General features: G+C 34.9%; 1 protein-coding gene and 1 long non-coding RNA gene across 14 annotated transcripts in view; one reads left to right on the top strand and one right to left on the bottom strand.

The window, feature by feature from the left end:
- DPH6 (diphthamine biosynthesis 6) overlaps positions 1 to 21,213 on the bottom strand; it is a 293,683-nt gene that overhangs the window by 8,126 nt on the left and 264,344 nt on the right. The window lies entirely within an intron of this gene.
- Positions 693 to 20,635, top strand: LOC107053502. Its single transcript, XR_003075529.3, has 4 exons — positions 693 to 915; positions 4,973 to 5,062; positions 13,523 to 13,588; positions 16,639 to 20,635. It is a non-coding gene; the product is annotated as an uncharacterized LOC107053502 (long non-coding RNA).

Below are 21,213 nucleotides of genomic sequence, written 5' to 3'. Positions count from 1 at the left end.
GAATAAAGATTTAGCTTCCATAATAATTCTTTCAAGCTGCCGGCTATAGTTTAGAAAACAGCAGAGCGTGAAAACTCATTGCTTTGTGTTTTCCAGCATTCCGTTTTTAGCAATGTCCTATATACAGGTTGAGAATCAGCCTATACAAGATTATAAATATGGGTTTTTGTTTAAAATGTCATTAACCTTTAGCACTAAATAAAGAGACAAACATGCCTTTCCAGTACCCACAGTGAGGTCTAAATATAATTTCAAAGAGAACAGAGGACTGAACTTTCTGAGTGCAATCACTGGGGGAGGAACTTATGTTTTTTTCTAAAACCATGACAGAGTGCAAAGATCACAAACCTGTTTTTTTTTTTTTTTTTTTTTCCTGCATGCTATCTTTCAACCCTGTAAGAACCCAATCTCTTTAAGGGGAGGATTGTTATTGAACTTGTATGCTAGCTGTATTTAGAATCTCTAGGGAGGATAGGCTATAATGACACCAAGTAGGGATGAGTTATGACTGGAGACAGATTATTACTAACATATAAAACAGTAAGGACTCATTTTTCAAGTGACATCTCAGAATGCACTTCACAGTATGTGGAAGCATTTGTTTGCTCAGATAGTAATCTTAATGTGCCTATGTGAACAGATAAAACTGCAGGATTCACTAGAGGCTCATGTACACATTTTTTCAATGCAAAATTAGAAAAATGTGCACTTTCTTAATTTATTTTTTTTTTTTTCAGGTTGACTGAAAACTTGGTGTGAAAATGATCAACTGCAACAGCACCTGTGCAGTAATTATGAAACATGCTTTTTCACCTTTAGGTCACATTACAGCTACTGCCTTGTGCACCATAGTTCAGGAGCATGAGATAGCACAGATTTGCCAGCTGTAGGACAGTTGGTGGCTGTGCCCTTCAGGTGAGGTTGGGAACATAGTGGGGCAGTGTGTGTAGGAAGCTCAGCTATGCCTGCTGAGAATCCAATAACTTTTAACTCCAGGGCCTGTCAAACTGGCACCTTTCACAAGTGTTAAATTCACTGAAGTATATTTTTCAAGAAGCTGTCATGGGACATACTGAAGCAAATATGTCCTTCAGTGGTTACACATGGACTCAGTTGTAACAGTGTTTGTTAAGGGGTTTGACATCCCTAAATGATATGCTTGGTACAGCTTCCACATTTGATCGCTTATTCAAGTCCACTGGTCTCTAAAGCTGATGGGTTTAAGAAATATCTGAGTGCACGTTACATATAAGATGCCCCACCACAAAGAGATGCTTATGTAATGGCTGGGCATTACATACACCTACCGGTGGGGGAGATACACTCTACAAATAACAAAAAAAAAAAAAAAAGGTTTCTAAAAATGTTGTGTTAAACATCTGTAGATTGGGTACAAAGAAGATAATATGGTACTTATTTTATGATAAATGATGCCATGATCATTTAAAATAAAATTGTTGGAATAAGCATTTTCAGTTTCTAGGCCAGATTCTCAACTCTTGTAAATTGGAGCTATGCTAATTTACACCTGCCAAGAAGAGCACACAGTAGATCACATAGTTATATATAGTATCACGTGAAGACTAATGAGATTATTTCTAGATGTTTACTGCCAGAGAGAGCTCTGAAACTTTAAATCAATCTGCCGCAATAACGTAAACAACTTATTGTAACAAAACTAGATAAAAGTGCACAGAACATGTTAAATACATTATTAGGTCGATGAAGATCATTCTTATTGATCCAGGTCTGGCATCACAGCACAGTTTAATCAAAGCTGCCTGGAAGAGGTAACAAAGAGTGGTCATGGCATTCACCGTCTTTCATCCCAAGGTCACTGATTTAATCTTAGAGTCTAGAAATAACTAAAAATTCATTACTGTTGCATCTGACAACTTATGTGATATTGACTGGAGCAAGCTAAAAAGAAGGGTAGGCTAAATTTATAAAAGAAGGTATTTAGACTAGGAGCAAAATCTGGCGGCCATTCCAGCCAGGACATTCTGCTGCTGGAGGTTGCTGGTGGCCCATCCAGCAGTTTGCAGGTTCCTGATAGTCACCTAGACACCTCCCCTGAATCTGGCAGATTTATATTAATTGAATTTTTATCCCATATGGCAGAGACCCAAGATATGAGTACCTTCTTAATCCCTATAGTCAAGAAAGAAAATGAGAGAGATGAAAGTCTATTGTTCCTCTCCATGGCCTCCAAAGATGACAAATAAATCTCACTGCTAGTGCTTCCTGTGTAATATGAGCTCGTAGTTTGTTTACAGATTTGGGAACAGGAGACTGGGAGAGACATGCAGTTGTGTCAACTAGTAGCAAAATGAAAGAAAAAAGTCTGAAATTTGGCCATATAGCTGTGAGCTGCAAGTAATTTCTGCTCTAACTCAAAGTTATTAACAGCATTATTTATAAAAGCCTTCCTTAAGACTTATGTACCATTTTATCTGGCACTGAATAAACACTAAATAACAGACAAGGTCTACCACAAAGAGTTTAGTACTATCATAAAAAAAAAAAAAAAAATTAAAAAAAACCCAAACAAACCAAAAACAGAGCTTAAAAAGGAAAGTGCAGCAGGTAGGAATCTGAGGCATACAAAAAATGTGCCAAGATTACACATTATTTGTTAATGCAATTTTTGGAAAAATAAACAATTAACCCCAAATTCTGACCTACCACACTCTTCTTCCTCTTGAGAGCAGAGCAGAGCCAGCACGTTTAGTAGCAGCAATAAAACAAAGGCCAAGAACTGAATCATCCTTCTGTGGGGGTTGCTGCTGGATCTCTGAAAGATAAAATTGCACCCCAATACAGCACTGCTGCCTGTATATGTTTCACCTGCTCTGGAGTTTGAACACTTTATACTTTTCAGAAGCCTCTCTCATTATTTCACCTACAGTACCCAGTGGAGTTGTTCACACAATATCTGAAAGTTACCAATGGGCTTGATGCCAAAGTAGTCTATCATATATGTTATAAATTTGACTGTGTTATGAATGCTTGATAAATATTATTATAATTACACAAAATGCATTGCCTCTTTATAGTCACGTGGGTGATAGGTAATGTAACTAGCATAAAGCCTCAGTGAATGGAAAAGCTGTCCAGGTCTGGCCTATAGCTCAAGAGTTCCCTGTTCCAGCAGGTGGGCCAGCACCCATAGCTGAGCAGTCTATCAGCAGTGCTGAACAGCATTTCTTGTCTGCACAGTGGCTCCTCCAAAAGCAGTTACTGGAGCTGTAAACCATATCTCTACCAAAAGCAATGTCAGCTCAGACAGATTAATTAAATTGGAAATTCTCAGAAGGAAAATGGATGCAATGTTTTAACCACTCGTAAGAAACGTGAAGTATGAGTGACGGAAAGGTGACCTTTATCTTTCCCATGGAAAGGAGGCCGACGTATAAAGCACAGGGAAACACGCTCTTGTTTTATCCTTGTGCCTGCTTCTGTTTTAAAAATATGATCTGTGGTAGATGATCTGGTTTTAACAATGTTGCTGTACTGCCAGAGGGAAATAAATTGCTCAAGAAGAGATGTCAGTTTTAAAGTAAAGCGAAGATGTCCACCTAGCACTCCCTTTGGTCAACACTGATACTGTATGCCATAGGCCTTAACTTGTCAGGGGACATCTTGCCTTCTGCACTACAGAACCTGGTAGTGAGAAAGACAGACTATAAAAAGCCATCAAAATCTGCTCACAGAAAGCTGACAGAATATCAGAATATCATGACTGTAATCATCTTATTGGTATCTTCTACATTACATTAGGTAAATTAATTATGCCATTACCAGAAAGATCAAATAGAATTAGGCGCATCTTTTTTTTCCTATTGTAGAATGAGTTATGTAGGTAGATAAGGAAGACAACGGAACATGCTTGGCCTACCTGAAATTTTTCACCCTGTGGGGCAAAGCAAACTCACCTACAAGCTGCCACAAGAAGTCCTAGGGTCATTAAAGTCATAAAGATCATGGTAAGACAAGGTGAAACTTGAAGATGCTAAAGGCTTGTTATGATGATGAATAATAATAATCTATCAGATTTTTTGACTTGCCAAGAGCAACGAGGACAACTAACTGTATCTTATCATACACAGTCACAACTCTATATTAACCACATTTGTGTCCTCCTGTAATTGTTTCTGTTTACATTTTCAGCAACCAATTGAGGCAAACATAGCATTTGAAATGCTACCTGTATTAATGTAATCAGATCCAAAGTTCTAATGAAAAATAAGCCATAACCTACTTGCTCAAATCATAAAACTTGGTTATTTATTCCTCCAGAATCCTAGCTTTTTCTCAGGGGAAATTTGGAAGTTTTAAGTTCATCGATCCTCAGCTTTGCCGCTCTTCTCTCCTCTGACCTTTTAGGTATTTTCTGGCTACTGTTGCATTTCTGTTCTGACTAGTTTGTAAATTATAAATCTTATTTTACCTTCCCCTCCCCCCCCCCCAAACCACTTGCTACAATCATACTCACACTTCTATTCTTGAGACCAAATGAAGATTTACAATATGCAGAACTGGGTAAAAATTCTGTTGTAATCAGCACAATATATTTTATAGTCCATCATAATCATTTTTCTGGCTACATGTCAATATAACTTTTTCCGCTTTTTACACTGGTTTACAACTTAAATAATTTAATACAACAGTTGCTATATTTTTATTGCAAGCTTATAAAACTTGAACCATAAGTCTCTTCCACACAATATATTAAACAAACAAACAAACAAAAAAAAAAGGAGGAAAGAGAAAAGAGAAAAGAAAGGTAACTGATGATTACTAAAACAGTAATTCTGTCTTGAAATTCTAAAGGTGTCATAAAGTGCTTCTGATTCACTTGCGTACAGTAGATCTTGTCAGAATTTCTCAGATGAACTATTTCTTCAAATTTAGTTCTCCTCACCTGTTATTTTAATCTTGATATATGAAAAACAATGATTTCACATTTCAGACAATGCACTGATGGTCCAGAGCACAGCATAAATTATCCAGGAAGAGGAATGCCATTGTCAACTCTGCCTGAGTAGCTGGAAGTCCTAAGGTAAGTTCCTTTGGCCTCAACGATGCATACAGAGCTACTCTTTACTGAATTTTGCAAAGGCTGTCAGTGGTGTAAAGACAGACAGTCATCTCTCTAGGTTTTATATGGGACTTTTGTGTCTGTGTTTTGAGCTTAAGGTTCCTAAAGTCAAATTTTAGACTTTCATTTTTTATACTAGAAATAGCACTTACCTTCATTTGTATTATGCTTTGAGTTTACCTTAGGAATCACAGAATCATGGAATTGCAAGGGTTGGAAAGGACCCCATGGGATCATCTTGTCCAACTCCCTTCTAAAGAAGATTCCTTAGAGTTGGTTAAACAGGGAAGTGTTCAGGCGGGTTTTGAATATCTCCAGAGGAGGAGACTCCAAAACCTCTCTAAACAGTTTATTCCACTGCTCAGTTACCCTCAAAGTAAAGAAATTTTTCCTCATGTTTATAAGGAACTTCCTGTGTTCCATTTTGTGCCCCTTGCCGTGTTGCTGGGCCACAGAAAAAAGCCTGGCCCCATCCTCTTGGCACCCTCCCTTTAGATACTTAAAAGCACTGATAGATCTAATCTCTGTCTTCTCCAGTCTTAATAGTCCCAGGTCTCTCAGCCTTTTCTCATGAAGGAGATGCTCCAGTCCCATAATCATCTTTGTGGTCCTTTGTTAAATTCTCTCTACAAGTTCCCTTTCTTGAACTAGGGATCCCAGAACTGGAGACAGTATTCCAGATGTGGCCTCGTGAGGTGGAGTAGAAGGGGAGAACAACCTCCCTTGACCACCTGCTTTTAATGCATCCCAGGATACCATTAGCCTTCTTGGCCACGAGGGCACACTGCTGGCTCATGGTCAACCTGTTGTCTATCAGGACACCCAGGTCCTTCTCTGCAAAGCTTCTCTCCAGCAGGTCAGCCGTTAACCTTTAGTAATGCACGTGCTTATTCTTCCCCAGGTGTAGGACTCTGCACTTCATAGAATCATAGAAGGGCCTGGGTTGGAGGGGGCCTCATCAAGGATCATCAAATTCCAAACCCCCTGTCCCAAGTGGATTATTATAACAATAAGTTTACTTCTGACAGTATAAATTTGTCAGAAGTAAATCTTACTGACTTGAAAATTATATATTCCTATTTCCAGAGTAATTATTCATATTTTTGAAAGCTAGGATAAAAACTACAAGATATAGTATAGATTCTTCACAATCCAGTGCAGTAAACCATTTCTGCACAAATGGATTATTGATGGATGCCTTATTTCTTTTACCTTACAAAAGTAAAATATTTCAATTTCTAGGGCTAAGCTTAATAATCTCCAGAACATACTTTTAATGGCTTGGCAAAAATAAAATAAATAATTTCTGTAAATCACTTAACTGCATGACCTTAACACTACTAATACAAAGGCCTTTGCCTGAATGATTAAGATTTCGTAGTAGAAATCAGCTTGAGACTTCTAAGAGATCAACATAACAAGCTAAGAAATAAACTTTATTATTTATCCAAAAGCTTAATAGAAGAGCAGACATATCAAAATTAGTTTCTGAATTGTGTTGCTATGATTTCATCTCTACTTACAAGGATCACTCACTTTGTAGAATGAAATGAAAGATCACAGGGGTCTTCTTTTTTTTCAAGACTCCAATCATGCAATGCCAGAATGATTAATGGCAATAAAAACAGTGTTGGACACCTAGATTAAGTAGCAAGATTTTTTTTTTTTTTAATAAAATATACAGTAAAAACAAAACAAAAGAAATACTTGGAATACAATTTATGTTTACGTACTTGAGAAACTTCAAGAGTATTCTCTAGAGGACAGCAACTCTATTTATTTTGACATTTACCTTTTCTTCTTCTCATTATGTATCTTATATATCATATTTACCTTTGTAATTTTACAGTTACACAGATAATTAGATGAAGACATCTGTATATATAATGAATTTCAAGAAATACGTTAATCTCCCCCACTCTAGAGGTACTTGCATGCTTGATCATTTGAAAAACATTTAGTAACTGATCACAGATGCCCTGCATGTACTGTCAAAATTTCTATTTATTGCCCATTTACCAATTAGAATTCTGTTTCCAACAGAATGATACAGTCTGTGGATTTGCTTCTCTAGTGCTTTACTCTCAAAGTTCCAGGGTTCAGTAAGGTTGGGTGTATTAGTAAGAAACTCCACAATGCCAGTCAGAAAAGTCAAGATCATGAAACATCTGAAGAATGAGCTAGTTCCAATATGGAAATATCTAAATGTCATCCATTACTATTGTAGCTTTTCCATATATCAGATACTGAAATCAATATGCTGTACTGATTCAGTAAATTTGTCTCTTAAGTTAGTAAAACAGTGATCCCACATAGTCTTTCCATCAAAATTTCATAGAAAAAAATGAGAATATTAAATGCGCTAAGATAGGGAAGATCTGCTCCATTTGCTCTGTAATGATAATCTTTTACAAAAGAGGATTTTTATTATTAATTCTTCGCCTTCTAGGGATATTATAATTTCCTGGAATGTAAAAATGCCTTAAGCACAGCAATTTGCTGAGCTAGACTGAATTTCAGGATGTTTCAAATGAGCTGACAAACAATGCCATAATTAACAATTATTAGATCAAGACTGTACAGAACAGATAGACAAGCGAACTGGCCAATTGACAAGCAAGTTGTGGATATTGTTTTTAAAACTAAGTCGGTGTTATGCTTTGATGTGCACCATAACTTTTCTTTTAAAGAATTAAATACCATGCTGCTTATTCTTTCTTTGGAAATGCAGATTATTCTATCAACTAAATCCTTGGGGTCATAATCATTGAACACATCCTTCTGTGTATGAATAATGAGGAATTTACAGGCTGAATATAACTCATGCACTAAAAGTGATTAGACTGATTTTTTTTTCAATTAAATAGTTACAAATCAATTGCATATGCATGCTAAAATGAAGACTTAGTGTATTTCCTAAGCACTCAGTTTCACAGCTCCTGAATGAAATATATTGTTTTACCTTAGAAAATAAACAATGCAATCAGATACACTACAGAAAAAGTGAAGTACAAGAATAATGTATTTTATGCTATCACTATATTTTCACCTGGATATCACTATATATCTTTCACTATATATCACCTGGATATTTGTTATTTATATATAATTTTGTCAAGCTGTCAGATAGTGGCTGGGAAGTGTGGCAGCTAGATGACAGAGACAAGGCTAAGGGACTGTTTGAGATGCAGAATAAAGTTACTAGCTGAGATTTTCCTCTGAAAGAGTCAGACACAGAACAGTCAATAGGCTGTTATCTATAGAGACAGGTTCAGATTTCAACACTGTCCTGCCAGAACGGTTAGCCATTGAAACGAATGTCTTAATAATTATTTTAATTCTGACTTGATCACATTCAGGAGGAATACTTCACAAGAATACATATTGATTCACTGATATTAGTCATGAGTCTTATGATTTTTAAAATATGAAAACTAAATATTTCAAACTAAAAAATACTTGGTATTTTTTTTTATAAATTTAGGATGGAGCTATTTACCATGTAATTTACCAACTTAAAAGCTAGAAATCTAAAGCAAAACAGCTCTTTATTAATCCCACTGCAAAATACATCATAGGATGAAGGGTCCTTGGAGGTGTCTGTCTCCCAGCACAGAGAACCTAGACCATTAGGTTAAACAAAACAGTCAACTTCCAGGCGGTTAGAAAAAATTAATCTTACCCTAGGTGTCCAGGCAACTGTGAATTGCATCACTCTCCGTTATAATATCAACACCAAATTTAAATGGATGCCTGGTTAATTGAGTTATTATTGCAGACAACTTCATTGCATAGTCCCTCACATTAAATGATCAGCTAATCCTTCTTATTCGAAATTATTCCTGAAAGGCTTTCCAGACTTAACACACCAGCTTCAAGTGGAAATATAATCAATGTTCATGCAGAACAATGTAACACTTCTAATATCAGAATGATTTAGGCACACTTTATTCAGAGATAAAGCGCTGTGTATTTGTCTAGTAAACTTTATGCACACTTTATGTAGAGATATAGTGCTATCTGTTTGTCTGGTAAGCTTTTCCTTGTCACTCCCAATGCTCAGAAGAATTTAATTTTAAAAATATACAGAATACAGAAGTTTGCTATTCAGTATTTCTAGCCTAAGAGAAATTCTAAAGCAAATAGATCAGCTGCTTAAAAGCAGCCGTAATTAGAAAAGAAACTATATAAACTGGAAGCTTCTTACTCAGATCTACTGCTTTGCAGTCTGCCTTTTCAGTTTATCTTTGCAACTCCAAGAGCATTTCAAAACCTTTATACAAAGTGATTGTCTTTGCATTTATTGTTGCTGTAGGGCTAAATTCAGACTTCAGACCAAGCTTAATTTTAAGTATTAAAAACAAGGAAGCTTTTCTTTGACATCCTAATTAAAATAAAGGAAGCTATTTAAATCCACCCAAGCACATGCACACCAGTGGCTGTCTTAGTGACAACACTTTGGGCAACGTGTAGATGAGGAAGTCGGATGAATCATATACTCAGCTGTGCATCAAGCACATCACATCCATACTACTAGGTAAGCCATATGCACATACTTTTACTCCTGAAGAATCAAATTTACCTTGGACTAATACAATAAATACCAATCAATACAAAAAATGCAAAAAAAAAGAAAACCAAAACCAAAACAAACAAACAAAAAACCAACCCAAACTGAACAAAGATACAAAGCAAACACGCACATAAAAAAACAACAACAACAAAAAAACCAAACCACCACCACCACCAACAAACAAAAACAGACAAAAAAATCAAAGAACCTTCGAACCCAAATACTTTGAAACAGAATTAAAGGAAATAATTCTGACTCCACTCTAAATTCAGAAAATTTGGAAAATTTTCAGGTACTACACTAACTCCTTGATATTGTCATCTTTACCTAGAGTTACACAACAATATTAACTGAACATATCCCCCTACTCACATAAGCTGAATCAATGCCAGCCAGTTGGCAGCCTTTGTTTTTATTTCTGATTTCACTGAAAACTGATTATCCATCAATTAATAACAGGTCTTTCAATCCTGACAGTTTTCTGTCACCTTTGAATCAATCACATGTCTTCTAGATTAAGTCAGCCAGGCAGAACAGAGCTAAGCTATGCTGTCTCAAAATAACTCAAGGAAAGGAATCACGACTTTTAAAGGAAATCCATGATAACTTTGCAGGATCCAATATTAACACCTTATTTGTTATGAGCATCATGAAAATAAATTATCAGTTGCTTATATACACATAAAATGATGTATGTATCCAGGCAACAAAAGATGCCTCAATATTGAAGATTATGTGACTTCTAAATTACAGGAAATTATCATATGGTGGGAGTCAAATGGTTTTATGAAGAACTATTTTGAGATTGAGTAGCTCTTCAATTTTTCTTTGAGTACTAGTCAAATTTGTATGCTATCTTCACCTAATGCCAATGAATCAGTGCCAAAACCTTACACAACTGTTAGCTTTAGTCTATCATATTAAGAAACAAACAAACAAACAAACAAACAAAAACACAGAGAAAATACTCTGTGATAGGGAAATATACAGTTTGGCATATGTTTATACTATACTACATCTGACATCTCTGTACTTGAAAAGATAATGGGAATATGACTTTAATATTAGTTCTGATAATAAGAAATAAGTGTACGCAACTAATTCTTGATAATACTCCATTGGTTAGTTTAGTGCTATTATGAATTCTATTCTTAATTCTGTTCTAGAATTATGAATTCTACTGCCTATATAACTGCAAAATTTAGTCTTAAATATACCATGTTTAAAAAGTCTGGCCTAAAGCTATGCAATTCTTCACTTTTAGTCTTTGATCTTTATCACAATCACAGAAACCATTTTAACAGGCAAGGCTTAGTTCTTTTATACTAAGGGTAGAGTATATTCCTTTATTTATATATCTGTTCATTTACTTACATGGAACTGATGTTCCAGTTATCCAGGTCAGTATCTACCACTTCAAAGACTGTTTTACACATATTCTGTAAGCCAAGATTTTTTGTTGCTCAACAGTATGTCAACTCAGTGGAATGAAATATTTTCTATAGCAAACACATTGTTAGAAAATAAACCAAACGACTGAAACCAAATTGTCAAAGAAAATGAAATATATGTCCTGCCTGGTCTGTGGCATCACAAATAAAAAAGCAATAGTAATTTCACCTTTGCAGGATGAGTAGATGTGTTTCATTTTTGTATCAGTTACTTTTAAGTTTACTGTTCTATTTCTAGTATTACCGAGGCATATTTTTAGAGGTGATATGATGGAAAGTGATTTGGTGCAGATATAATTCATTAATGCTTTTAATTTCTTCATCTTCAAAACAAAAGACAAGATCCAAGAGAATTAACAGTACTTAAAATCTGACATAATACAGTAGATTTTACTATTCTTAATTTATCTTTTCAATTTTATGCCACGTTCACTGGAATTTCTCCCCAGAGTAAAATCTTCTGTGAGGAATAAGCATAGAATCATAGAGTGGCCTGGGTTGGAAGGAGCCTCAAGGATCATCAAGTTCTAAACCCCTGCCACAGGCAGGGTTGCCAGTCACTATATCAAGTACTGGATTAGATTGCCCAGGGCTCTATACACCCTGGCGTTAAACATCTCCAGGGACAGGGGATCCACAACCTCTCTAGGCAACCTGTTCCAGCACTTCACCACTCTCTCAGTAAAAAACTCTCCCCTGGCATCTAATCTAAATCTCCCTCCTTTAGTTTACAACCATTGCCCCTTTTCCTATCACTATCTACCTATGTAAAAAATTGATTTCCCTCATGTTTATAACCTCCCTTTCAATACTGGAAGGCCACAATGAGGCCTCCCTGCAGCCTTCTCTTTTCCAGACTGAACAAGTCCAGTTCCATCAGTCTCTCTTAGACACAATACTCCAGCTGGGGCCTCACGAGGTCAAAGCAGACAGGGACAGTCACCCCCCTGCCCCGGCCGGCCAACCCTCTTCTGATGCAACCCAGGATAACATTGGCTCTTCAGGTTGCAAGTACACACTGCTGGTTTATGTTAGGTTTTTCATCAACCAGGGCATCTGAGTTCTTCTCAGCACGGCTACTCCTCTCAAGGAGCTCTTCTCTCAGTTTGTATACATATTGTATGCATCTTTTGAGTTGATAAACCTGAATAACAAGTCACATTCTTTTTGAAACCACTTAAGTGAAATCAAATACAACTCAGAATTCTCCAAAGATTATAAGCAGATGAAGTAGAATGGAGGAATACAGTCCTCCAAAAATAATTTGTTCAAGAAAGCATTTGTTCGATTGATCAATTGATTTTATGTGTACTGGTGTCAATATATCATGTAAGAGACTATTTTGTGACTGTACAACACTTCCCAGTCTGGGCTTTACTACTTAGCGTGGTTCCACCATTTACAACCATCATGGAGGAGGAAAAAAAAAGGGGGGGGGGGGGGGGGGGGAGGAAGTACTTTCTGAGGCTCTTTTAAAGGCACTGATTACATTTTTTTTTTCCATCTTGCTACCATGTCTCTTGTCGTCTATGTCCCAGTGAACTCTAATCTTCCACTGCCATAGCAGTACTTAGGAGGAAAAGAGGACGAAATAGGAGGAAAATACTCACTGTATTCAAGAAGAAAATTAAAGAAATAAAATCAGAGAAGAGACAGTAAGTAACCAGAGCAAATAACATAAACTTAACTATCAGGAGCAAACCATGTTTTTCATCTAAATTTCTAATTGCTAATCTACAAACTATCACTAAATTTCCTACTTAACAAAATGAACTCACACTAACCTTAAAAGCAATCCATAATTTTAATAGCAAACATGAATGTTCTGAGTTCAAAACATGCAAGTTTCAATTAAAAAAAAAATCTATCCTCATCTTAACTATTACTCTGTGGTTGCAACATAAATGACTCCGTGTTTCACTGAAGTATAATTAACAGTTATCAAAAGATAAAATACTACGTATATAATGAGAATGGAAGAGTAGCAACCCCACCAAAAAAAGGGATACGTCAGAATAATGGTGACAAAAACCAAGCTTATTTCTCTTCAGAACAAGCAGCACACCTTTTTTTTTTCATAAAAGAAATTAAAAGAAAAAAGACCTAAGAGTGTAAAAAAGGTCTGACCTGAAGAAAATCCTAACTCCAATAAAGTCAAAGGGCTTTTTACTACTGAATTAAGTAAAACCAGAATTTCATGAACTGTGTATGTTTATTTTATATCTGTTTACATCATCTTCTTTTTATGCCTTTTTGCACTTTGGAATCTGCATTTGTGTGCAGGAGAGTAGGCTGGAGAAAATATTTGGCAGGAATTTAGTGGACAAAAGTTCAATTTCTGTTAAAGGCTTCCTAAGAAAACCAGAATTAGTCATTACTTTTGTCTCTTATCTCTAGGTTCCTTTTCTGCAAAATACAGGTGGATGCTGCTAAACTCTTTTCTCAGGTACCCTGTGATCAAAGGTAAAATTGTGCTACAGCTAGATATATCTTTTTATTTTACTAAAAATGCTGTCTACTAAATTCCATGATAGACCAACATAATATCCCTGAAGGCACAAGAAGAAAAACATGAGAATATATAGGAAAGAAAAATCAGCTGATAATGGTTTGATGCTAATAGCAAAAGCTATTAAAAACATTTCATCTTTAAACAAATAACAACTAAGAAAATAGTTGAGGAACAGAAGTTCAAAATACAGTTCATATGCTTAATAAGAAAAAGTCAGAACAGTGGAATTTCTACTTCTAGGTAATTCTTTGCTACAGTAGATTTCATATTACTTTGGAAATGTCACTAATGCTGCATTTAATGAAATTTCAACAAGCTCTGCATGGACAGAACACTGAGCAAGATGACAGCCTTTCTGTAATCACTAACAGTTTGAACTTACTCCAGGAGTTATAATTTTTTTGGTCCACAGCCTACAGAATGGCTGTACACTATCTGGCCTTTCATTTCAGCTTCAATCTTGCAATACAATCTGTGTGAAATGTTCCCTGTGGCTACAAGTTTGACTCACTTCAGCAGAAGGTCATGATTATGCTTTTAGGGACAACAAAAGGTTTTCGTAAATTTTAGATAAATTCTATTTCTCTACTATTCATTATTTGACTTTTTATGAGATTTATCTAATATAAAATCTGTGATCCATAAAGAAGGCAAGTAACAGCAATCACAGTCAAACAGCTTTAGTCAACCTAGTGAACTAGTCAACTCCAGTTCACAGCTACAGGATGAAGCTCAGGGGTTGATCAAGAAAGTTGCCTCAAACACCAGATTAAGACACCCCTAGGAGCTTTAAGATTGTGAAATAGACTAATGAAGCTAATGCAATTAGTTCCAAACATGCAGAAATATTTAGCCTGTAGGAGGAGATAAAGATTCATATCTGGTCAAAGAACATTTTTCAAATGAGCTAACATGGAACTGTCAGCTTGCAAACAGAACACTACTAGTCAAACGAGAAACTATGGCTGCAGGAACACCAGCAGCTGTTTTGCAAAATATTGCCTAATGATTACAGTGTATCTGCAAGTCCATTTTTCTTCAGTAAAGGTGATCAGTGTGGGAGAAGTGCTGTTCCATGAGGATTTTATAAATAGTTACAAAGTTGTAAAAACTTGTAAAGTTTTTATAAAGAGTTCTAAATGATCAGAAGGTACTTGTTCCAAATTACCAGGCTTGCAGTTTACCTTGTGATTATACGAAAATTATGCAGTTTTTTCATTCTGATGTAACTTAGCCTTTGCAAGAAAAATTATGCATCTCTTGTGAGAGTCCTCTGAGATTAATGGACTTCAGAACAACGGAGGAGAAGCATTTTGTCAAATACAAGATCCAAGAGTGTAGGGCCAACATTTGTTTTCTGTTACTTGAAATAGTGCATCCAAATAGGATATTAGAAAATGAACTTGCAGGATCCTGAACAGAGACTGTCAGTGCCAGTGTCTATTTTAAGAAGAGAAAGACACTTCAAATGCTAGACACTGCAAAGTAAGAAGAAGCCAAGATGAGTTTGCTGAGCTGCAATGAGACGTGTTTTGCCTGAAAACGGAATGACATAAAACATGTTCAACACAGACTTATAATACTGAAAACTTTAAATGGTCTCCAAAAATCAGTGAGTTTGAATCCTATCTTAGGAGAAAATGTTTGAAATTTCTTAAACTTTCAGAATGAAAGTGTCAACAGCCTGCTTAGACAAACAATGAACACATGAAAAACACAGAAAATGTGAAACAGTTCAGCAAGAGAAAGGTAAAAAGAAAAGCCTAATGCAAAACTCAAAACTACCTATAAACCACAGTTAAAACAGTATGGTCTGAATTGTAAAGAATGCAGGCTGTGTCGCTCTACTGATATGATTTCGTGTCTCTATGGTCTCTTTACATTGTCATATTGTTATTGGAGCTATGTGAATGATGCAGAAAAATTTCAACAGAAAACAGCAACAGAAGCCATAAATAATATTAGAAAGAACAGGGACAATGGCAAAGGACATGCCACTGAAGTTCCAGAGAGAGAGAACTCTAACATGCAACTTTCATTTTTAAATGTACATTGCCTATTTTAATCCAATAAATGTTGGGAGTGAGAGAAAACAGCTGTCACCTGATTTCTTAAACATTTAAATAATAAAATCTCACAGGACCTGAATGATATCCTCCTCTATGCAATCATGTAATCATGACAGAAGCTCTGATGCAAGCAAACTCAGAAGTAAGCAGAGGAATCAAATTGAAGGGGCCAGAAACATTTTTCATTCCTTTCTAGCAACAGCCAGCATCCACAATGGCAAAAAAAAAAAAAAAAAAAAGGCCAAAAATTAGAGGTGACCGAGATGGTAATGATCAGGCTCCCATTTAATTAACTGCTTGCCCCTACAGCCCTTTCCACCGATCTCCTTCCCTCAACATCCTCTCTTAATTTTCTTCAGTCTTGACTATGACCATCTACTTTCAGGAAACAACTGTTTCCTTTGTTAAGAAATAATGTTTTTCCTTTCCAAATGCTATAGGAATTAAATATATGAGTGGGGGAAGGAAAAAAAAATGAGGTTTAAAATGTTTAAATGTTTTCTGTATTCTAAGATAATATTAGAATCAATTGACTGACAAGTGGAAAAATTTCTTGGCAGAGATGGGAGCCAGAGGAAATTCATGTTCACCTGTATATACGATGGTGCATACATATGTACTTTAACTGTAAAATGTTCCTACCCTTTCACGTCTAGTCTAATATTCCAAGCTGGGATAAATCAAACTGACTTGTAAAATGATAAGGAGAGGAAACACAATTTTTTATAAGATTTTTTTGCATTTTTTAAAATATCTATTTTTACATTGATTTTTCCAACAGTTGTTAAAAATGAAAACTTTTTTGCTAAAACAACAGAAATGTTTTAGTGCATATTTTACCTTTATTAATAACCATATATTGGAGTTGTATATTTTAAGTTTGTAAATGTTTTTTTATTGTAATGTCATAAAGATCCTACACTATATTACAGGCTTTTATTAGAAAAACCGGACAAGTGAAAGTGAAGAATTCACTGTAGAACGCCTTAAGTTTCTAAAAGGAAGAAAATGATAAATCAAGTCTAAATCAAGATTCTCCTGAGGATCTACACTCACTGACACACTTTATCTCTGCATCCTGCTGGATTCCTAAGCGTCAGCATTCATTTAATTTGGCTGAACAGCATGGAAAAGTTTGAAGTATCTTTATTTACGTTATGCAATAAAATTTCTATTGTTTAAGAAAATAACAAACGAGAAAAAACAAAGAAAATATGAATATTTATAAAAATACATCATAAAGACATAAACAGCACAGAAAAATGAATAAGCTATTGTGTTTCTAAACAGAGAAAGTATCTAAGGCATGCTAGATGACCTTTTTTTGATAATGATAATTGGTTGTTCAAAATATGTTCATTTTGTAAGACGTGTTTCTAAGGCTAAGTTGCATGTATAAATTGTGTTTATGCAGGCAATGCAAAAATTTCAGTTTTCAATTAATTTTCTAATTTCCACTTCTAACTTAAGGTGTTTGTCACAATACTCCGGGTACTAGATACTTAGCTTTTCAGGCATGTTAAGATTTTGCTGTAGGATTCTTATTGTTTCAATATTCTTTATATGGGGCCACTTTTAGCAGGGTAATTTTAGACAAGCTTCAGTTCAGAAAAGTACACACATTTAATTTCTCTATGGGGTGGCTGAGGTATGTACACACATACTGACCTAGATTTTAGAATTACTAGATCAGTTTTCTTAAACACGCTAATTTATAACTCTTGAAAATAACTGTTTCAAATTGGTCAATTTTCAATGTGTGCGCTTATACACATAAAGAATTCATAATGCTGTACATGTTATTGTCACATAGTGCCCCTTCATTTAAAGCTTCTTCCCAGTTGACATGATGCCAGTATAATCTAGTAAGTGATAACATGGTGTTTCCTGCTGCTTCCCCATATTCTCTTAAATTTTACATATCATTTGTTATTTTGAAGGGTTTTCTGAAAAATAATAATTCACGGCTATTTTGTATCCTAAAGAAGTGATTGATATTTACACTACAAACCACATTATCTATGGGTGTTTTGCAGTAAATAAAATATAATCATTTATAATCATACCACCTTGCCATTTTTAATTCATGACATGAGGTTTACTGTAAGAATCATTACCAATAGTAATTGGCATTTGATTTTATACAAAGAGTAAAAGGCTAAATTAGTACTGCTATGGTTCAATTTTGTATACCATGAAATGAATGTATAGAAGCTGTTTAAAGCTATATTTTTATTAATTATATTGTTTATTAATTATATTATATTTATTAATAACTAAGCAGTGGTATTGAGGTAACATTATTTTTGTATTCACTCAAAAAATTAAAACCAAACTTTAGATCTCGTCATGTAATGCATGACCTATCATAATCACTGATCTGCACATTGCATCAGAAGTGCTTCAAAAGAATCCTCCATTTTGCTTAAGAATCATGACACTGAAGCACAGCTGAACTACTTATCTCCTTCATAAAAGATAAACCACTCAGACTGTTGACTATATCCCTATTTTAAATGGATTCCAGATGTCTCCATGCAGTGGAAAGAACTCAACAGTTCACATGAGACGTATATTTCATTATATTAGGAGTCTAAAGAAGGATATTTTCTCATTAAATACTTATTTTCCTCTTGTTAATAAAAAACCCTGTTCTTCTTAAAATATCAACAACGACCATCTGTATGTGTTGCTTGTAGATTGGTGTGAGGACTGAGTGTGATCTATCATGTTTCTTTTGTTTCTGTGCCACTATTTTTCTTCTGAAGTGGAAACATAAAAAAAATATGAATGGCTCCTAATTTAATAAAAAACACTGAGTAGAATCCAAGCTTTGAATTACTCTATGCATAGTTTTGCTCACTACATCTTGCTACCTATCATATTTTCTGTACAGAACAACATATTTTTAAAACAGAAGCTTTGTCTTTACAATGCCACTTTCCATATTCTGGTATGCATCTCTCACATCTCCTTTTTCTGGATCTCGAAAGTTTAGACTGCTGCCTCTTGGTTCTTACATCTTGTTTTATTGCAATTGATACACTGTACCTGCCTCAAGTTTCACTCTTCCACACTGCTGAAATTCTTTCCCAATGATGTTAATAATGTAATTGCCATTAATTTCAATATATTGGGATTTCATTTTGCCTAAAAGACAAAACATCAGTATCAAATGATGTTTGGCGTTCAGATTGATTCAATTTGAAGAGTCCAGATTCTCAGTACTTTCTGAAACTTTGGCTTGTTTTATGTGCCTTGGCGTGTGATACGTGAGAACAGGGATCATTCTTCAGAAGACCTAGAGACTGCAATCTCTCAGCATGACCACTCTGGTTCAAAAGGGCCAAGGTCTTGCTCTAGTTCCATAGCCCCTCCTGGCTAGTGAATAATGCTCTTCCACTAATGCCTGCACAGGTTTTATTTGTGTGCCACAAAACAAAAACAAGTTTTCCTATGTTTTACTTTCCTATGGAACGTATATGTAAGTCTTACCATCTAACAGAAGATGTCTGCTTTTTTCTCCTCAATGACATAGTGGGAGAAACTGACTGGATATATTTTAATTAAGATTAAGATAACTAATTGAGGGTTCCAGCCAACTCAGTGCTAAAAATATACCATTTTTTATACCGAATATTCTTTAATATGACATCAGTGTACCCTGGAACTGGTAAAGTCTCTTTAGTATAATTACTGACTTTGAATAGGGTTGTGCTGAAAACTTCTCGAATGCTTTTCAGCCTGTCTGTAGTATATTCATTGAAAAGTGAAACATAACATGAGGTAAATTGTAAAAGAGCATTGTATGCAATCTGCTTAGAATAACTCCCACCTAACACCAAACACCAGAATGTTCCTTCCAATTAATACCCGTCAAAGACATTTTTTAAGCAATATCATATGGTAAACTTTATGTAGAGCAAGTATTACAGCATTAATCTCCGTAGCCAGGAAGTATTATACAACATGTTTCCTATCAAAAGGAAATCTTAATGTGCTTAAAAATTTTGCAGAACTCCTACACATTCTCAAACAAACTAAGCCAAAAATGACAAGCAGTGCTTTTAATGAAAGCATTGTTAAACAGCTGAAGTTCGTGCATCTGAATTTTTAAAGGTATTACATGAAAAGTTCAAGTGGTTTGCATACAACGACAGTTAAAGAAAATAACCAACAAAAAAGAGATTTGAATTTAGAAGAAAAGTAAACTTTAAAAGGCCTAATCTAAAGACAGAGATCCTGATTATTTATGTTACTGTTATAGTTTGAGCGACCAAAATACCTGATTAAATCATAGGAGATAAGCTATGCTACGTGTTATGAAAGAAAATAATTCCAATCATATTCTATGCAGTTAATGCAAAGAAAAAATAGAGTAATCAGCTAAATTAGAACATATTTATCTTCATGTATATAATTGTAGAAAATGCCTTAGGCTGCCTTCAATTAGTCATGCTCACTATAGAAGTCTGGAAATGACAAGATCCCTTGACAATTCTAAAACGATGTAGTTATACCCAATAGAAGAGCAATCTCAAAACAGATTTGATCTCGTAGCCCTTTCTGAAACAAGGAATGCATTTCCATGAACAATTCTTCAGTGCTCTACTTACCTGGTCTTACTAGAATGCTTCCCGTAAACAGCACCTGACTTTAAAAGTTGCTTAGCATCTGTAACCTCAGACAAGAACTGCAGGAAAAATAAAGCTGTATAATTTTACCATTTGGTATGAAGACAGCAAGTCACTTAATGCTTCTGTGCCACAAACAAAATGTTTGTAAATTTCAAATACGCACCCATAGCATCAGTGTATGGATGTGATATTCTTGAGAGTAAAACAAGTGAGATGCTCCTTCAACACAATAGCTTGTATATTGAATCATTATATACTGGATAGAATAGTACACCAGGAAAATAGATCTTTTTTTTTTTTTTTTTTTTTCCTGATCTCTCAATTATTCAGTGCTCTGGAGATAACTCCACATTTTAATTCTCTGTAAGGGAAAATACTTTAAAAAAGAGATGCATTTGTTTTATTTGTTTTGTTTTTATTTCCTTTGTTTTTACTTTTTAAACAAAGATATATAATTATGCTCAAATGCCAGTTAAGGAAAAATGATGTGAAATATACATTTCAATCAGCTTCATTAATAAAACTTTCAGAAAAAATTGCAAAAGCAATATTGTGGCAATTATTTTTAGATCCTTATATCTTTCTTTTTCCCAGCCTAAGAAAGTAACATTTTTTAAGAGTTCAGTGAGACATAATAGTACAGTCACATCACTTAAGTTGTGGGCCACAACCACAAAGAGACTCTATTCACAGTTACACTACAGAGTAGTTACACTCTTTTGAAGAGTTTCTGTGAAGCAGAAGAGTACAATACAGGATAGAAAAGATTATTTTCTTCTTACATGTTATTTTTATTATATATATTTATGGAATAATAATGCAATTTTATGAAATAGCCTAGGAATTTAGCTGGAAAGTAATGAAGGAAAT

Source organism: Gallus gallus, chromosome 5 (genome assembly GCF_016699485.2).
Source record: "Gallus gallus isolate bGalGal1 chromosome 5, bGalGal1.mat.broiler.GRCg7b, whole genome shotgun sequence".
NCBI classification, from domain to species: domain Eukaryota; kingdom Metazoa; phylum Chordata; class Aves; order Galliformes; family Phasianidae; genus Gallus; species Gallus gallus.
This window is presented reverse-complemented; position numbering and strand designations above follow the sequence as displayed.